This window comes from Phodopus roborovskii, unplaced genomic scaffold (genome assembly GCF_943737965.1).
Source record: "Phodopus roborovskii unplaced genomic scaffold, PHOROB, whole genome shotgun sequence".
Classification (NCBI taxonomy): Eukaryota; Metazoa; Chordata; class Mammalia; order Rodentia; family Cricetidae; genus Phodopus; species Phodopus roborovskii.
Window position 1 is genome coordinate 7572126 of NW_026126434.1, and position 16409 is coordinate 7588534.

General features: G+C 40.0%; 1 protein-coding gene and 1 pseudogene across 2 annotated transcripts in view; both read right to left on the bottom strand.

Moving 5' to 3' along the window:
- Mcu (mitochondrial calcium uniporter) overlaps positions 1–16409 on the bottom strand; it is a 156527-nt gene that overhangs the window by 68762 nt on the left and 71356 nt on the right. The gene's annotated exons all lie outside the window — the stretch shown is intronic.
- Positions 12882–13657, bottom strand: LOC127223995 (translationally-controlled tumor protein-like; annotated as a pseudogene).

Below are 16409 nucleotides of genomic sequence, written 5' to 3' on the forward strand. Positions count from 1 at the left end.
CCTCCAAAATATCTGACCTGTCTTATCTTTGTTAAACCACAGTAAGACTTTTTTATTTCATGTTCTCTATATTCAAAATGAAAAGCATTATTATAAGTTAAAATATACACTGGCTTTACGATCCTGGGAGAGTCCAGTTCAACTGAAATGCTCTTATTCACAGAAAACTTGTGCAATCAAAGCTTTCCAAGCATTGTGGCATACAGCATGCCTCATAGCTTTCCTTCTGCTGCTGCAGCACTCCCTAGATACGGACCTATAAATAAATAAGCACCAGGGAGTCCTAGGAATACCCAGAGTTATTTTATCAAGCAAACAGAGGTTCCACTTAATAGGAGCTGTATCTTCCTCCACATAACAATTTAAATAAAAAATATACCAGAGTTATCTTAGAGATTCTCTTTTATAGTAAGATGTCTAAGAGTGTGTTTCATTCACCGTGGCTCTCATTTAGTTAATGATCTATACATGGGTGATTAGACTTCTGGGGGGGGCGTTATATATATCACACACAACTTCCTAAGTAGTTTCTTCCTCTATATCAACTAGAATTAAGAAAAGGAATTACTTAAATATGGTTTACTTTCCCTGGAAAAGGCAGTCATTGCCTACAGGCCAGGCATTATCTTTTCCTTCTATCTTTTATGTTGCTAGATTTTGCAACATAAAGGACAAACAGCAGATATAAGAATAATCCACAAGAGTTCAGAATTAGGAACTTCAGGTATAACCTCAGTGGTCTATGATGTGCATGGTACAGAACAGGTTCTATAAAGTCTGTGGCATTGGTTCACTTTCAAAGCAAAGCTAAAGCCAGAAGATATATCTCACGTGTGTAGCCAAAGATGGCTGGTGGGTAACTGATGGGCTGTGGAGTGAAAGAGAAACAGACGTCCCTTTTAGATCACTGATCATGCTGGGTGGTTTTCCTGTGTCTTTCCCAGTGTTCTATATCACATTTGTACACAGTGTGGTCCAATATGGAATCATATTGAAAGAGGACAGTAATTTCCTGCTATGATTAGAAATAAATCTAATTTCAGAAGCCCAGGAACATTATAAACATTGACATATTGATAATCCTACTTGGACACTAATATGATGGAGAATAACAAAAGGGCAGATCTTAACAAGGATTGATGGGAAACAGAAAGGGGAAGGTAAGAACCCTAGGGACAAAATTCACCAATGTTACTTTTGAGGGAAAGGAGTTAAAAGAGTTCATACTGAGTGTCAAATACAGTTTTATCTTGTTTCATCTGGATACAGTAGGAAGGATGGAACAGTTCCACATAAAAACTGACAGCTCAAACTATGATTGGACTATAACATGACCCAAAATTAGCAATATAAATTATTACAAGCTCTCACTTGACATGAAGCTAAAACTATCACAGCTCTAAAAACACCACAGAAGATACACATTTTTAGAAACCCTATATTATGCAATGGCAACAGCTCAGATCCAAGTCATTTAACTCTATTGGTCATTAACTGGTTAGTCTACTATCAAGAAGAAAGCATGAACTATCTAATATTTAGATCTACACTATTTTATAACCTATTGTGTTAAGAGTATAGTTTTAAATCTTTGTTTGCAAAGTCTCCTGTTCCTTTTAAGATTTGGTCAAATGGAAAGTTACAAGGCTGTGGTGGTTTGACTGAGAATGGCCTCCATAGGCACATATGTGTGAAAACTTAGTTCCCAGTTGATAGAGCTGTTTGGGAAGTATTAGGAGGTATGACCTTCTTGGAGGAGGTGTGTAAGGGGTAAGGTTTTTCCTCCCGCAGCTGGTCTTGTCCTGCCGCCGCACCAGCCCCAATTAACACACTGAGTCTCTGTATTTGATACAATGCTGTTGGCCAGTTACTTGTTTCTTATCGGCTAGCTATGTCTTAATTATTAACCCATTTCTATGTATTTCCACGTGGTCTTAACGAAGAGCGGGGGCCGGCGGTTTTGTTTTCTCCTTTCTCTCCATGCTCACTCCTCCTCTTACTTCCTCTTTCCTCCTTGTCTCCTAGTCCCTCCTATCTTGCTTTCCTATTGGCCAACAGTGCTTTATTCATTAATCAGTATGAGAAACAGGTGTGTCACTGGGAGCTCAGCCTCCTGCTATGGATCATGATGTGAGCTCTCAGTGAATCACCCTTCACTCCACCATCATAGGCTCTAACCCTCTGGAACCACAAACCCAATCAAATTGTTGCTTTTGTAAGTCGCATTGGTCATAGTGTTTGGTCATGGTAACAGAAAAGTAACTAAGACTTGCCTTATCTAATACCTCAAACCTATTCCTTATAAGTCTCAAAGAACTAATTCAATGCTTCTAGAAAGCAAATAGGAACCTGTGTCAAAACTCTTAAGTACAGTGTTTTTCAATTGTAAGAGAGTTGTGGAAACAGCTCAAATGATTCTAAGATATCACACTCCATTCCCAGCTGACTGGCAACTCATAATTCTTTTGCTTCAGGTACCCTAGTACTTAGATTATAGGCTACCACATTCAACCAAAAGGAGTTTTTAAACATATTCTTCTTTACTGCCTCTTAGCAATGTGGGCAAGGTACAGAAATTCCAAATACACCAAAGTTTATCCAGTGCTAGTTTGGATATGGACCAGCTTCCTGCCTATGTACTGCATAATCTTGTCATTTCAATGCTATACTAGACAACAATGGCTGACATGTTTAACCAACTAGTGACATGCACTCAAATTCAGCTTCTATCTATTCATAAAGGAGCTGCATACTTACTGAGTGGATAAGCAGGAGTGCCTCTCCACCCTAACTAGAGTGCATGACAGAATTAATTCTTCCTTCCTGACAACTATAATCACTACCCTCAAGAACAAGGTATGACCAATTCAAGTGCCTATTATGCATAAGTATGAACTATGAAGAAAATAAAAGATTCAAACACAAGGGCAGTGACTGCTAAGGGGCTATGATCTAATTGGATTATAACAATACTAAAGTGGGAGACAGGTCCAGTCCAAGCTATACAACTAAGAGAAATGAATTTTCTGTAAGAAAAATTATTGTGACCAAAGAAGGGTTCTTCCCATAGCATCTCAATCAGGCACAGAAAGGGTGTACATTATGTGCTATGAGGTGCAAAGTCTGCAGAGCTGTCTTTCAAATTATGTTTCCTTCAACTTGATATAAAGATAATTCATATTATTATACATGGAAGCCAGGCGTTGGTGGTGCATGCCTTTAATCCCAGCACTTGGGAGGCAGAGGCAGGTGGATGTCTGAGTTCCAGGACATCTTGGTCTACAAAGGGAGTTCCAGGACAGCCAGGGCTGTTACACAGAGAAACCCTGTCTTGAAAAGCCAGTAAATTAATAAAACCTGGAGAAAGTTTATCTTAAGCTTAAGACTTAAACTATGGCCCTTGGACAATTCCTACATATAAATGTCCTTTTGTTTGCTTACATAAAGTTTAGGACATGACAACTTACAAAAGTGGAGGAACATGAACTTGGAGATGTGAACAAGAACAGTTAACATGGGAAGGACTAACGCTTCAGACTTCTCTACCAACAATGGCAGGTTTCCAGGAAGACTGCATTTAGTCAGAAAACTAAGGACACTGTATATGCATGTGCTCTGGGTTAATTTAATCCAGTAGCTCTGTGACCTCATATCTATCATTCCCAACCTTTCAATAAACACTGATGCTCAGAGAGAGCAGAGCAGAGCAGAGCAGTCAGTCCATGATCTGATATCAGACACATGATTCTAAACATACCTCTTTCTGCTGTGACTCATTTGGGGAGAGCAAAACAATGGCTGCTTACTCTATGCTGTTTCAAGCAGGCTAGCCAATTGAACCAACCCGGTCAAAATTCCACAACCAGCTGGAATACAAACTGTGCCACCTCTGAACATTCGGTTCATATCTGCTGAAACAATCTCTTGGCAGATCATTCTAGTAATGTGTCTTTCTTTCTTTCTTTCTTTCTTTCTTTCTTTCTTTCTTTCTTTCTTTTTTTGAGACAGGGTCTCACTATGTAGCTCTGGCTACCAGTGCTGGGATTAAAGGCGTGTGCCACCATGCTGGCTATGTGTCATCGTCTTGAATGTTCACTGCAGCAAATTGCCTTACTTAGGATTCTTGTTCACTGACTATTCCTCTCAAACTGGTTAAAAGCAGCTTGAAGAAAATGGTGCTGTTACTCTTTAGGCTCTCTAAATTGCTCTGCATATCCCTACAATATACATTCAGTAAGTAACTATTAATTAAGAGTTGCTGAACAACACTCCTTTGATTTCTTTAAACCCCCTCCCTAATGGGAGTTTCCATTATCACACTGACAAATGACACTTGATTAAAGTAAGTGGCTATATGTACATTATAGTGTTTTTCCTACAAATTAAAATAAGATGAAAATTGCAGCAGACTGGGTCAGGGACACTTGGAGATAAAGAGATCTTCCATTTCCCGCCGGAGAACTGTACACAGACACCGAAAGTGAATAAAATTGTGATTCTCAATTACACACCATCGCACAAAAGCAGCCATTTCGACCTCAGATAAATGCCTACTCAGCAAGCATGCCTTCCTAGAATACATTTTCATGTTCAGTTTCCTTAATCTGACACTAACTGTGACAGTCATAGATTTTTGTTTTTTAACCCTGAAGTATGTTTTTAAAATGTCACCTGTGGTTTCTACATACCACCTGAAAGTATACTGCTGAGGAGGCCTGGGATGGAGGGGAGGGGGGCTAGGCAGGTGAAGCTTGGTAAACAACCACTGACCTTGCTGCAGAAGTGCCAAGGTTATGAGAAAAGCGTTGGCAGCAGCACAGGCAGAGTTGTCTGGAGAGGTGGCCACCACACTCGATCAGGTCATTATGTGATATGTGGGAACTGGGGAGATTCTTTTGCTGGATCATGAAAGGGTACAGGCACGGTGGTTCTCAACCTGTGGTTCACGACCACTTTGGCAACTCTTTAGCTCTAAAAATATTTATATTACAATTCATAACAGTAGCAAAATTACAGTTATGAAGTAGCAACGAAAATAATTTTATGGTGGGAGTCACCACAATATAAGGAACTATATTAAATGGTAACAATGTTAGAAAGGTTGAGAACCACTGGTCTAGAGGCAGGAAAACACAGGATAAGGGAAAACAAATCAAGACTCCTCTGACACTGGTAAGATCCTGCTTGAACAGCTTCATCAAGCAAATAAAAGATGCATCCTCCAGAAGCTGATTAGTGGTTTAAATCACTCTCTTCATGCTTCCTGCTGCTCACTCCAGCAAGGGCATTGTCACTGTGGTGCTGAAACACATCAGCATTTAGGAATTACCCAAACTGTTCTGGGTGAGAGGGATCCCCGTGGCAAGACATGGTTGCTGTGCAGGAAGCTTGAACCCAGCTCTCGCCCACGCACACCTAGGGCCAGGCTTTCCCAGCAGGCTGCTCTGAACAAAGGCTGCTGCTTGGCTTCCCTGGACAGTACCACATTTGCGTTGATGGGAGCTGCCCACAACCCAGAGGGCTTTTCCTGACAAACAAGGACAGTTAGAGATTTAATCCATGCAGACAACTGCTTTGTGGGACTTTCCAGCAAGCTTGCTGCCAATTCTTCAGCCTCTCTGACAGTTAAATGTAGCCCACTGAAAATATCCCATTTGCTTTCAACAACATTCAGGAAAATCAGGCATAACTACAAGACAGCTTGATTTTAAGTTAATGAATCACATTCATATTAGTTAGCCTTAAAAACTGCAGTTGCTATCTGCACCAACAAGACATTCTTCCCAGAGATCTATTAAAACTGAGGAGAATCTCCAAATGTGGCAGTGTTAATTTGATAGGAATGGAAAAGTAAAACAAAAAGAAGACTTTTAATGTAATCAAATCCTGATCCCCATCTGCATATTATCCACATTAGTTCTCAAGGCAAAATAGAATAAAGTCTTTTGGAAAATGCCACTACCAGATCCAGGCCAATGGGCTACCTAACACTGAAGCACAACACGATGGGTTAAGCCAGAAGCTACACTGCCCAGCAGTGTGGGTCTCTCCAAGATAAGAAGGGTTAAGCCAGAAGATATACCACCCAGCAGTGTGGGTCTCCCCATGGCTTCCCTTGGACTCAGCAGCAGGGTTAATTATGTGGAACAGCCAAAAAGGTACAGTAATTGGATATTGACTTTTGGGGGTTGGTAATTTCTTTAATGCCCATGGCCTCAGACTTTCTAATAAGCTTTTCCTTAACTTGCTGTTGAGACTGAGGGGTTGAGAACAAAGTAAAAGATCTTCTAAGGAAGATGAGAGAGAGGGAAGAGGGGGCTGAACACTCTGGCCCTCCCTGCACCCCTAGCATGGAGGTAACCATGGAAGATTTTCCCCAGACATCATTTTAGGGATGGATCATGTCTTCTTCCCTACTACCGCTCAACCTATGCATTCTCGGCATACTCTGTTCTATCTCTTCCTTTGAGAAAGAGAAATTGTACTTGCACTATGTTAACACCACAACAATTCCCCTCCAAATCTCTCTTTATCTTGTAAGGTTTAACTGTACTTTTCCCACAGAAGAAAACAGACTGGAAATGTAAGTAGACAGTACACGTATACCAAGTAATAATACTCAATTTGAAAGCAGTCTACACAATTATATTTCTAGCCAGCGTGGAGTACATGCAATGCTGTGGCTTCAATCAAACTATTTAATCAAGTACTTAAGGTAGATATTGATTATGCTTAAAGTGCATTCTGCAACTTCAAGTCAATTGAGTTGCTGCTTCCCTTTTTATGTTTGGGAACTCCCTCCACACATTCCTACAGAACTGCAGGCAGTAGACACCACAGGTCTCAATTCCTTGGCTAGTTCTGTGCTAGCTAGGCTCAAGACTAGACAGCTGTACTACTCACAATAACCTCTGCCATTCTGGGGCTTGATAACCAGAACAAGAGCCACACCCAAGGAACTAAAATCCTCATAAGAGAAACAGCTAAATGCACATTCTGGTGATAAAGGAAAAAACAAAAAACTAAACTAAACTGAAATGAACTCCATAGAAAAGGTTTTTTCATTTGCTTTTGATACAAAGAATTCTTGTGCCAAAGTTGGCTCAAAAATCCCACTTTAGCCTCCCAAGAGCTGAGCTAGGTAGGACTTGTAAATGCAAAGAAACAAGAGTCTGAAGGGAGCACACACTGTGAAGGTAGGTATGTATGGACACATCTAAGTACCCCATACTATATGGATACCCCACTTCACCTACTGCCATTCCATGTTCCTCAATCCTGAGGAGTAACCAGGGTTGTTTTTTTTCTTTTTTTTTTTTTTTCTTTCTTTTTCTTCCCTACTAAGCAATAGTGATGGAAGATTCCAGAACACAATGCAGAGGATCTTGATCCAGGAACTCTGGAGTGAGAGAAACGTCTGCAGAGTCCTGGCAGCACTCAGAGCTTCTCTCATGGAAGGGATCCCAGATAGGTAGTGAAGATGAGAGGGTGCTTCCTGCTTCTGTGGATACTGCCTGCCTGGAGATGATGCCAAGCCAGTGTTTGCTCTGTTGGGATCCTTTATAAGCGAATGTGTCATTAAACCAAGGATCATTGTCCTTTTGGTTGATCTGAAAAGATCATAAATGTATCACAGCCATGTAAGAAAAGTGGTATGGGGAAGGAGGGGAACAGATATTAAAACATGTTCCTATTTTTCTAAGGAATGTTAGGAACGAACTTGTTCTCAGGTGAAGTTCTAAGTCTCTGATTCCTAGGAAAACAAATCTGCATCCACACAGCTAGAGGCTGTCTGAGACCATCCCAAAAGTTTGTTTTAGCACAAAAAGGGGGGTAAGTAGAAGATCCCCCATTTCCAGCACTGTTTTGTTTGAGGGGAAATCCACAGTGCCTATAACCCAACTAAGCTTAAGTAGACTTTAACTCCACAATGTTTCATAAAACCTAAGAAACTGAGGAGGTTGTATCCAAAAGCAGTCAGAGGCAAAATAAGCCACCGGGAAATCCTGTTTGCAGCCAGGCTGAAAACATGATTAGTTTCCACATCTAAACAAAGAGGTCCCTGGTGGCTTCAAGCTGCCTCCACCTTGACAAGTTATTCTCTCCAAGCTCCTTAACCTGACAAATCCAATTCCAAATTCTCTTGATCGCTAGTAATAGAAGCCCAGGCCCTTGCACGGAAATTCTTCCTCTCACTGCCCAAACCCAATCCTCCCACCCCCATACAGTTCTCCAGAAAAAAAAAAAAAAAACAAACAACAACAAAATCTCTAACTTGGTTAATATTTATCTGCCTCTGTACATCAGATAATCACAATGTATGTTAAGTGGCCATCACAATGTCACCAAGTTAAAATGCCATTCTGTATTTCAAGTATTTGAGTTACAGTCGTAGGCTATGCTTTCATTTTTAAAGGCCCCTTTTCCCATCTACACATGTGTTTTAATGGAAAAGGTTTGGTGAGAGTGGTAGCACTAGTGTGCATGTGTGTGCACAGGTCATGAGTTTGTGGGTTCCCCTGCCAGCACACAGCATGGGGGGCAGAAAAGGACACGTTCATTCATTGAGCTGCTTCTCCTTTTTATGGGACAGAGCTCAGGCCAGCAGGTTAGCCTGGCAACTGCCTTTACCAGTTTAGTCATCTCAACGGGCCCCCATCTAAACTTTGCCTTGACTCTCATAATCTGTGAGTGTGAAGGAGATATTTACAGGGAGGACAGCTAGGATGCAGTTGGCATGGCAAGATCCAGGCACTGTTATTCCAAGTCTTTTCTAGACCTTTCCAGATAATGGGAAACTTAGGAGGCAAAGCACAAGAATAGCTGTGTGTGGTCTCATCATGCAGCCCCAAGTTATGACAACAGTATCTTGCCTCCTCTCTTCCTAATTCATCCACACCAGGCACACAAACACACCAACACAGACTCACACATAAATCTATACAAGACAAACATTACAAGAATGAGCAGATTAATTTTCCATTTTCTTCCCCCATGGGACTTTTAAACCATACATTTGATATGTAATTTATATTTCATAAAAGTCACATTTTAAAGCATACATGTCAGTGGTCTTGTTACATTTGGAGTTACATAACCATAACCACTATGCTATTCCAGAGGGGATTTATTACTGCAAAGAGACACTCATGCTCATTAGAGCTTACTAATTTTTTTCTGTTCTCTCTGGCTTCTGGTAACCACTAATCCACTTTCTGTCTCGATGAATCTACCTACTCCAGACACCTCATACAAATGCAACTGGACAATTAGCTTATTTTCAAGGTTCACTCACATTACAGCACTTGACATGGCGTCTCTCTTCCTGGGGGTGAAGAATGCTCTTGTATGGCTATACCATATCCCATCTTCAGCTAATGGGCACTTGGACTTTTTCCACTTTGGGCCTATTCCAAATGATGCTGCTATGAACATATGCACATGTTTTGTGTGGACATATGCTTTTATTTCTCTTGCATATACATCTAGAAGTAAAACTGCTAAGTCATAAGTGAAATGCATATTAAACATCTGAGGGACTGCTAGACTGTTTTCCTAAATCACACCACTTTACACTCCAAACAGCAATAGAGGGTTCCAGTCTCCTCACACCCTGAACAACACTTGTTTCTTGTCTTTTACTATCATTAAAGTCATCCTAGTGAGTATGAAGAAGAATCTTACTGTAGTTTTCATTTTTGTTTCCTAAATGACTAACGATGGTGAGTATCTTTTTTCTTGATGACTGGCAATTTATTTGTATGTCTCCTTTGGAGAAATGCCATTCAAACCATTCTCTATATTTATTATATATATATATATATATATATATATATATATATATATATATATATATATATATATAGCGTTGTGCCTGCATGTATGCTTGCAAGCCAGAAGAGGGCACCAGCCTCATTACAGATGGTTGTGAGCCACCATGTGGTTGCTGGGAATTGAACTCAGGACCTCTGGAAGAGCAGCCAGTGCTCTTAACCTCTGAGCCATCTATCTCTCCAGGCCCCACTCTCTATATTCTTATTATTGAATTGTAAGAGTTTTAAAACAAATATTTTAAGTGCAAATCCTAGATCACATATAGGACACACAAGTATTTCTCCCACTTGGGGTCTGCTTTTAATTTTAATCTTGATGGCATTATTTTGTTTATTTTTAGACAGAGGCACACTAGGTGGCCCTGTCTGGTCTCCAGGATGACCTCACACTCTTAGAGATCACCCTGACTTTGCTTTCCAAGTGCTGGGATTAAAGGCATGCACCACCATGCCCAGCATTGATAACATCATTTTGATGAAGTCCAATGACTCTCCCTTTTCTTTTAACTTATGGCTCTAATGTTACAGCCAAAAGATCATGTAACTAATTTAAGGTCATGAAGAATAGATGGGGGAGGGTAGGGAGTAGGGTACAATTCCTGAAAGATTTGTACCAATTTTTCCAACAAAGAGTTACATTATGAGACATTTACCTTTGATTCATTTTGAGTTATTTTTTTTTCCTCTGTGGCATGATGATTGGTCTTTTATGGCTTATATACAACTACCTTAACATAATTTGTTTTAAAAAACCTACTCCTTCTACCACTGGTTTTTTGTTTTTTTTGTTTTTTGGTTTTTTTTTTTTTTTTTTTTTTTTTTTGGTCTTGGTACCCTCTTCAAAAATCAATTATCTTGTGGTCATAATGCAGTGGCTGAGTATGGTATGTGTTGAGTATCCATAAAGTCCTGGGCTCAGCCTCCAACACCCAAAAGTCCTTGTTTCTATTTGGCTTCAACTTTATGCCAGTTCCATATGGTTTCTATGGATTCTGCTTTGTAGTAAGTTTTGAAAGTCAGAAGCAGGAGTTCTCAAATTCTGTTCGCTCTCAAAATTCTAACAGTAGTCTTCTGACCCATGACCATGAAACGATGTGTAACTTCTTAGGCTTGTGTGTTCTCAGTGTCTGGCAGTGTTCAGCATGCAAAACACCTCTTTCCCTCACTCTGTAGTTATTTCTGTCACAGAGACACAATAAAACTGAAACTCATTTATTAACAGGTATGTAATGGTCCTCGCTGTGTTTAGAGGGGTTCCTGCAGTGCTAGGATTGGACCAAGGGCCTTGTGCATGCTAAGCAGATGTTCTACCACTGAGCTGCAATCTAAATATAGCATAGGTATTTATATACTGATTTATTCTCTTTCATTTTTCACCTTCATTAAATGTATATTCACATGAGGTATCATGCAACCTGACAATTTGTTGTAAAAGCAACAATCCTTGGCCACACCCCATCTGAACCCTGACTTACAACTCCCTAATCTCCACAGGTAATTATTGGGGTTTATTTTTGCTGTGCTGAGGAATCACTGTGAGTTGATGTTTTGGTATGTGTTTTACATCTCTAATGCAGTTTTAATACCTGGGTGGCCTGGCACTCAGTATGTGATCCCCACAAACTCGTGGTAATCCTCTTGCCTCTATCTCAAGTGCTGAGATTATGAGTAGGTGACATCATACCTGGCTTATCTGCAGACTTTTTACTATAAGGAAATAAAAGTTAGCTCTTATCCACGTGTACATATACCCTCTCTAGTTACCTCATTAGTTACGCCATAATTTTGCTTGTATTACACTATATAAAGGCTTACCTATATAGTGTACTGTTGTTGTTTCCTTTGCTGTGCAACTATAGTTTCTGCAAACTCATTTTTTGGCTTGGTTTCCTAAACATTTAAGCCATCAACTCAATTCCAATACTACTTCTATTTACAGAAATCTCTTAATACATCCAAGTATTACCTATCAATCATTGTTAAAGAAAAATCTCCAGAACTTTTTTGAACTACATTTTCATGCACTGTTCTTGAGAACTCCATAAGCCTGAGAGTTTCCTTCCCCTATAAGATCCTGATTCCCAGAGACCACTTCCTTCTTCATGTACTTTCCCATTTTTGCAGCACAATAGCTTCCTGAAAACAAGTGCTTAGGAGGAAAAATGGTGGACCGCACATCTAAAATCTTTTCACCCTTCCTTGTATAGCAATTTCCTCCTAATTGAAACATTCCAGAAAGAGAAAACAAAAAACAACAACAAAAAACAACCAAAAGAAGTACCAGGTTCAGGAAGAAATCAACTAATAAGTCTTAGTAAGTTCCTGAAACTTTGTCTCACAAGGCACAAGGCCCCCGTCCCCAAATTACATAAGCCCCCATCTCAAGCGCTAAGTGTGCCACCAGCCCTGGTTTATCTGCTGCCTGGCCTGCAACTCACTATGTATTCCAAGCTGCTGGAGAGAGGAAACTGACAAGCTCAGCTGCCAACAAGTCCTGCAGGAAGCGTCACAGTTACAGCTTTCCTGAGTTCTCACCTATAGTGGGCAGACCTTCCGGTGACACAGACACCTTTTGGATATTCATGCTGCTATGATTAGCCAATCACCCATGCTCCTGTAAGCTATTTCAATAAACTCACTGGTTCACTGAGCTAGACTTGAGTAGAATTATTTCTTTGGTCTGTTCTTGGTGCTGAATTTATTCACATGTCTCAAGGAAAAATCATATAATATCCTTCATCTCAAAGACTGGCTGAGCACAGGATTCTAGATTAAAATGGATTTGGGGTTGGGAAATAGCTGCCTTACCTAATGTGAGTCCTAGGTTGCTGTAGAGGTGAGTTTTCCTCTAAAATTTAGAGGTCACTTCTCCAGTGCCTACTAGATTCTGATGGGATGGTAGACAATATCATTTTGTCTTTGTTATACAATCTCACAACGATACCTTTCATTTGAGTCTTATGCTTGACAATTGGTGGACCATCTCAGTTTTGAAATCTGCCTTAGGTTACAGAAAGTTTTTTTTTTTTTTTTTTTTTTTTTTGTAAGTGAATTTAAATGCACTTTATTTTCAGACAACCTACATGACATGTTCTTTCTTTAAAAAAAGAAAAAAACAATGTCTCCACTCCAAATAAATCATGGTCAAAATAAAAGCTCAAGATGAAATCAGTCCCATTTGTCCTAAGTCCTGGTGTTGTGTGGATGGTAAGCAGCGGCCAGCTCTGGTGACAGGTGATAGATCCAATTTGTTAACATTTTTCCATCTCTAGGCCATCCTTAAAGAAAATCATGAATGGAGTCACACCATCTTCACGGTAGTCCAGGAGAGCAACCATGCCATCTGGATTCATGTTCTCACCAATAAAAAACTGGTAGTTATTGAAATTAGCAAGGATGTGCTTAATTTGCTCTGCAGCCCCAGTCATAAAAGGCTTTACTCTTTCAGGTTTCTGTTCTTCAAGTTTGCCTTTAAGTGATTTCATGTAATCTTTAATGTACTTTTTGTAGGCCTCTTTTGTGAAGCTGGTTTCTTGTAAGTGGTGGTTCATAACAATATCAACACCGGTGACTACTGTGCTTTCGGTACCTTCACCCTCTGGGCCTTCAGCGGAAGCATTCCCACCAATGAATGAGCCAGTCATCGATGTTACCTTCTGTTCTACTGACCATCTTGCCCTCCACCTCCAGGCACTGCCCGTCCGTGATCTCCCGGATCTTGTAGATGTCGGAGAACAGCTCGTCATGGCTGATGAGGTCCCAGTAGATGATCATGGTGGCAGCTGGGGACGGCGGCGCTAGCCTGACAGCGTGGAGCGAGCGCGGTGCAGCCGGAGCGGCGCTGGGGGGGAGGGGAGCGGGCGGAAAAGCTACAGAAAGTTTTTTTCGGGTGTTTGTTTGATAATATTGTCTCCTTTTTTTTTTCCTGTGCTTTCTTTCTGGAATTTCTTTCTTTCTTTCTTTCTTTTCTTTCTTTCTTTCTTTTCTTTCTTTCTTCCTTTCTTCCTCTCTCAAGACAGGGTTTCTCTGTATTGCTGTCTGTATTGCTGTCCTGGAACTCACTCAGTAGATCAGGCTGGCCTTGACCTTGAACTCACAGAGATCCTCCTGTCTCTGCCTCCTGAGTGCTGGGATTAAAGGCGTGTGCCACCAATGCCCAGCTTCTTTCTGGAATTTCTATTACTTGAGTATCCTTTAATTACTGGGCCTTGTGAAATTGTCTCCTAATTTTCCTACTTTTCTTTCTGAAGGCTTATCTATTTTAGCATTTATACTTAGTCACTTCAAAGTTTTCCATAGTGTTCCTTATTTGTTATTATTTATATATTATATATGTTTTAAACTTATAAATTATTTGGCTTGGTAAATGATCTTTTATTAGTATTCCTATATTAGTCTTAGGGTACATTAATTTGTCTTTTTGTCTCTGAAAAATATTAAAGATTAATTCTAAAAGTCATTAGAAACTAGAAACGGAACTTTTGAAGAAAGTGAATTACTTCTATTCAGAAGACGTTTCCTCAATGTTTTTTCCTGGAGGGTTTCATTTCTGTACTGTTTTTAACTATATAAAGGAAGTCCAGGGACTGAGGTTGTCCCTCTGTGGTTGAGCACTTGCCTAGCTGTGTAAGGTGTAGGCTCAATGCACCACAGGGGAAAGGGAAATCTAATTAAATTGTGAGCTCATGAAACCTTAACAATGTAACATTTGAAAGTTTCTTAAAACCTAAACTGCTCTTTCACCATGCAAGTTCAAGTGCATGGTAGACAAATAAATACTTTCTCAGAAAGGAAACTCAGGGGTACACAGAAGAAGAAAAAAAATGTGATGCTGCTTTCCCCACATCTTGGCCTTCTAACCAAAGCAAATTACATACCACACAGCCTCTAAGGTATAAAAGGAAGTAGGCAGAGCAAACAGGAGCTTGGAGCCCACTCTTACCCTTTCTCTGCTATTTATTTCAAACTTCCTTTCTCATACCTTTAGCTCCTACCTCTAACAGATCCTGGTCTAGATTATGACTCTGCAAATTGAGCATGCCTGGAAGTGGGAGAAGTGGGTCTAATTTGTTTCCTTTTTGTTAAGTAGGATAAATTCAGGGCTGAGCCTCAGCACTTCTCAGAGGAAACCCTTAGTAAAGAGGACACTCTTCTCTGTCCTCTTCAGACTGGGGATTTCACACACAAGAACATTTTCCTCATCAACTTGCTCCCTCCCTTACATTTATTTCCGGGAGGTATTAGGATGTAAGAAACATCTGTGCAGACTTGGGGATTTAGCAATGGTAGAGTGCTAAGCACAGGGCAAACACAAGGCCCAAGGTTTGGTCCCCAGTGCCAGTAGAAATACATCACAAAAAGAACACACATTTATTCTCTGTTCCTGGTTTCTGGCACACAGCTCCTAAAACTCTGGGAATGTCCAGGGTGATGAGTGTCTTTGGTATGCTATTGAAATAATTAGGACTTAGGAGCCCCTGGAAACTTCAGTATGGAGAAGGTCAATGAAGGACAAAAGAGAAAAGTTAATGAAGGACTGACCTGGGTCTCACAGTCAACACAAAGACCAAAGCCCTGTGCTATAGAAAGTCATGTCCATAGGAAAGACTTGGGTTCTATGGCTGAAATCCATAGATTCTAAGGCTCAAGACCTAAGCATCTTTGGGAAACCCACTGTTCAGCCCATAGCAGCTGGTGAATTAAAATGGTTTTGATCATCACTACACAAAGGGATTTCAAATATTCAAATTCCAAGTTTTGTTGTGTTTTTTCCCCATTCCTTTTCTTCCATAAGAATAAGGAAAACCAAAGAAAGTAAAAGACCTATCCATAAAGAAAGCAATCCATCCATCCTGCTCTTTGGTTGCTTGGTGTCTCTGGAAAAGCAGTTGGTGATAATTCAAGAGCAGCAAAGGTTTGAGGCTCAGCAGGGTGTGCAAGCAATGCCATGGACACTCCAAAAGTGAGAAACTGGAGTTCACCTTCTCAGGGCTCATGCCCAACAACCTTTTCTATTTGATAAAAAGTAATAGCAGCAAAGGGGAGCCTTCTAGATTGATGATAATCACAGATGACCTGAATTCTCAAGTTTCTTCATTCCATATCTATTAAGGCCTGAGGACATGTGGCTCATATACTTTCAGTATTTTCAATTATTAAAACAGAGTGAGAAATCATGAACAATTATTGCTGTCTGGTTATTCGTTAAATATATATATATATATTTGTTAAATATATTTATATATATAATATATTACCAATGCATAACAATTAAAAACTTTAAATAAACATAATAAAATAAATTGTAAAGCTTAAATGTAATATTTCATTACTTTAATTAAATATTAAATATAATGCTATTGAGATTTTTCTCATTTTACTTGATTTTTGTGTTGCTCTGCTTTTGTGGGAGAGGTTAGAGAGCATCATCCCAGCACTTATGGGTAGACAGTAGTGTCTCACTCTGTAGATAGGCTGAGACTGAGGCCACCCATTTATAGGCAGTTAATGGCTTCGGGGGTAGGGTTCCCATGCTCCTATAAATAATGCTTTACCCATGTTCCTGTAAGAAATCTC